The sequence below is a fragment of the Stylophora pistillata genome, chromosome 5, assembly GCF_964205215.1.
Source record: "Stylophora pistillata chromosome 5, jaStyPist1.2, whole genome shotgun sequence".
NCBI classification, from domain to species: Eukaryota; Metazoa; Cnidaria; class Anthozoa; order Scleractinia; family Pocilloporidae; genus Stylophora; species Stylophora pistillata.
Window position 1 is genome coordinate 24,682,550 of NC_142523.1, and position 4,070 is coordinate 24,686,619.

A 4,070-nucleotide genomic window follows, 5' to 3' on the forward strand; every position below is an offset into this window, starting at 1 on the left:
CTCTTGAATGTTGACTTGACCACATATCATGGAATAAATATGAATATTTTTTCTCTTTTTCAGTATGTTTGTCACCACATGGAAAATATTTATGATGTTGATTGTAACAGGAAATCTGTTACAAGAGTAACAACGTGGTGTAAGCCAAAAACCCACTCTTTTAGCAATGATGAACAAGCAGATTCCATGTTTCCGTGCATCTGTTCTGTAGTAGGTCACAGGTAACGTCAAAATGTAATAAGAACAAAGTCTTTCCACATTTGAACGTCTTCTGTGATCTACAACTGCAACTTGAAATCTATTTATTTTATACGGTTATAAAGCAAATAATGTAAATGGTGACGTCATCTATGCGTCTCTCCTCTAATAGATCATAAGTAAGAACCAATCAGACTGCACGTGTTATTCAGCTTATCATATAAAGTGCATGTATTTTCTTTGCCTTACAAGGTGTTTACTTCCGGTTTGGATCACGACGATTCTACTGCATGGCACTTATGTTGTTGACATGATTTACAGTAATCAACTTATACCCACATTTCGTTGTAAGTGGTGAATGATGGAGGCTATCCAAACTTCCTTGAAAGAAAATCAGGTTAATAAACAAAATATCATCCATGAATTATAAGAAAGGTGAATCAGTGATTATGGAAAATACACCAACATGCAGTTAATTTTTTTTTTTTTATATTAGGATTGTGGCAGACTTGAGACTTGGTGTTTACTACCAGAAATGCCACGACCACGACTGTAGAGAGATTGACTATCGTTCCCCTGGTATGTTCTGGCTGCCGAAAACACATCATTTTTTAGGATTTGTCGGGGAGCAGACTTAAAATCGAGAGTGCGGAAGAACTATTCAGGGACAGTTCTCGCACAGATTCCAATTGAAATGCTAAGTATGGCAGGGTTTTTTCCAGGAACTGGAGAAGTAACCAGTTTCTATCTACCTACCTATCTAATCTCTATTTATCTAATTTATCTAATCTATCTAATCTATCTATCTATCTATCTATCTATCTATATTCAGATCTTTACCAGCATTATTTAAGCTTTTTACAATCCTTCAACAAGATAATCAAGAGACGCTTACTCTTAAAATTAAAAGAAAGGTGTGGATTCTTGCGAAACATTTTCAAGACTTTGCAAAAGTATGAAAATAATGATGGAGCCTTAAAAAATAAACGGGGAGAAGTCTGGAGTATATTCCTAACGGCGGGAAGTGCTTAACTAAATTTCAGATTCATCCATTAATTACTCAAACATTGGGAAAGCTTTATCGGTTGCGTTATTTGAGGAAGCATTGAAGGGGTAAAAGTCTCTTTATCATAGAAACTAGTCATAGCCTACTGTCGTATGTTCAAAAAAAGGAATTTGCAAACCCTGTATCGTTTGGTTACTTTCAGAAAAGTCACAGGAAATCAATCCGTTGTCAAGTTGTGAGGTAATTGAATAATCACTCTCCTGTGTAAAAGATTTGAATACGATTCATGAAGTGTAGTTTATTAATCTCATCATGAGCTGTTTTGTTACTTCATTTAAAAATCTTTCAAAACCGTGTATTTTCATTTTTCAGTTTGACGAGTTTTCAACTAATGATTTTGATGATCCAGAGCTTTGTAAGTTGTTATCTGAATGCGAGCAGAGGCTAAGTGATTCTAGGAATGATGAAATGGAAGAGATGCGTAATACAAACGAGAACAACTTGAACGAAGATGGTTTCCCAAGAAATAAATAGGATGTAACGCAATTTGACAATAGTGGTTGTGTTACGCAACCTAAAGTTGGTGATTGTGACTTCGGTAATGACTTGGACCATGCATTACTGCTTGAGCTTCAGGTTCCACACCACAGTTGGGATAGTAAGGGTGCAGTTTCACATACAAGAAGCCTTAGGGATCACAACAAGCATTCGTGACAATCTTGTCAGGATAATGAGAATTATACAAACGAAATGTGGAACTTATCAGACGAGGGAAGCAACAAAACCAAATTAAATAAAACGGCTGGAATGGACCTCTCACCAAATTATCCCGGATTTGTCAGGTTGAAACACAAGCCCGGATGAGTGAAAAATATATGTGTGGCGGGGTATTAACTGAGAATTATTGCGAAAAATTTTTATCAAAAGAGGAAGTTTCTGAGTGGTTAGATGAAGAACCTCTTGGTGATTTAGAGTTGTTCATGGCTGCGGAGGAGGCCGAAAGTACTGCTTCACTCAAATGTATTCTACTAGTTTAGCACACTAGTTATTTTATGTGATAGCTCGTTCAGTACCAGGAAAAGCTTTAAAGATAGTGTAAGTTATTTGTTAAGTTCAATTCGATGTTGTCCTGTAGAGCCCTGATTTCAAAGGCGGTTTCGAGAAGTGTTTTCTAACTACATAAATAAGTGATAAGCGATGTAGCGCTGAGATATCTCAGTTCTCAAATATGTGATAAGCTGGTTTTAACGGAAAAGAAAAGTTTGAAAAAGAGAGGCTTTCAAAAGAAGCTGTAAGAGCCTAAATAAAAAAAACTTTAAAGAGGAAGTTTTAATGAGAGAAAGTTTTTAATGAGCTAACCGCCTCCCGGTAAGCTCAATTGGTTAGAGCGCTGGACTGGTGTGCGGGAGGTCGAGGTCGATGGTTCGAGCCCCGGCCGGACCAACACTCAAGGTCTTGAAATAACTGAGAAGAATGCGCTACCTTTCTATATAATATCAAGAAATCTCAGATAAGGACGAATAAACCGTAGGTCCCGTCTCCTGGATCTAGTAATTAGTTAATTTGGTTAGGCAGGGGATGTTAAAGAACCCACTCACGAGATTACTGTGATGTGGTCTGGCCTGTTTACTGGGAATTGGGGGGAGGGGGCATCTTTAAATAAGTTTCCTTCGATTGTTTGTTTGTTTGTTTGTTTGTTTGTAAACTGCCGATGCAGTCCGGCCAAAGTTCCCCGAAAAGTGTTCTAATGCGCATTTGATCATATCCACATGTTAATTTGCGCAATATAAATATTAAATTATTACTATTAATATTATTATTATTATTATTAAAATCACTCGCCTTCCTCTCTTCTCATCGTCTCCAGTTATTTTATTGTGTTTTGGAGCCAGGAAAAACGCTTTTCATTGCTGTTATGACATAACTAGTTGTCGCCGATCAAATGCGGGCCCTATAATAAAGCATCCGCTTGGAAACTGAACTGACCAATCAGAAGATGCGTACTGTGTTCAGTTATGTTAGAAAGCATCATATAAAAAAGATGGCCGGTTTAAGGTGTTCAATTAGTAAAGGAAAACGTGTTATTAAACTGTGCGACAGTAGCAGAGGAGTATAAAAACGAGGGAGGATTGGGTGGGTGTCGCTAATCTTACCTTCTATCCCTCACCACCCCCCCCCCCTCCTTCCCCAAAAAAAAAATAAAAATGACTATGATATCCGGCAGTTGGGTCGGGCATCAGTACATACTTTGGCCCACAAGAGGCGATGTTGAAGCTTTGAATTGATCAAGGCAGAACATCTGTTCTCCGAGTGTGAGTTCAAAGACTTTTAGGTGTAAATCATTTTATGTTATTGTAGTTCTTAGCAATAAGATGTAAACTGTTTTTTCATTTTCTCTTTCATGATCACTGTACCGCATCTTGCCTAATAGTGGTAAGCCAACGAGGTGGAGTGTAAATTGGTCGCAAATCATACATGTGATTTCAAAATCTTTGTGGAATATGTTTGGATTAAGGCAAGAAAACTGGGTCTAGTTCATAAACTCGGCTAACTTCTCGAGTGTAATTTAGAATAAAAGACGTAAAATCTATCTCCATGGCGACAGCATACCTCAAAATGATCAATTCAATTTCCAAGTTTGCTGGTTTTACTGTATTGTGTCTATTGATATATGTTTTCTAAATTACTGTAAAACCCGTTAAGAAGCCTCCTTTGAATAACTTGTTATTGGTTTTTTTTTCGTTGTCAAACAGTAATATTTAAAAAGTATTTAATAAATATTTCATTGTATCTGATTTATCACTTTGACGGGTTTATTACGAATCAACTTAACGACCTGCTCCCACTTGGCTTGTTAGCTCAATTG

At 37.1% G+C, this 4,070-nt stretch overlaps 1 long non-coding RNA gene across 1 annotated transcript; it reads left to right on the top strand.

Annotated features, from left to right (window-relative positions):
• The first annotated feature begins 219 nt into the window (after positions 1-219).
• LOC148730969 (uncharacterized) lies at positions 220-3,057 on the top strand. The gene is made up of 2 exons (XR_016000942.1): positions 220-1,444; positions 1,577-3,057. It is a non-coding gene; the product is annotated as an uncharacterized LOC148730969 (long non-coding RNA).
• Positions 3,058-4,070: the final 1,013 nt, after the last annotated feature.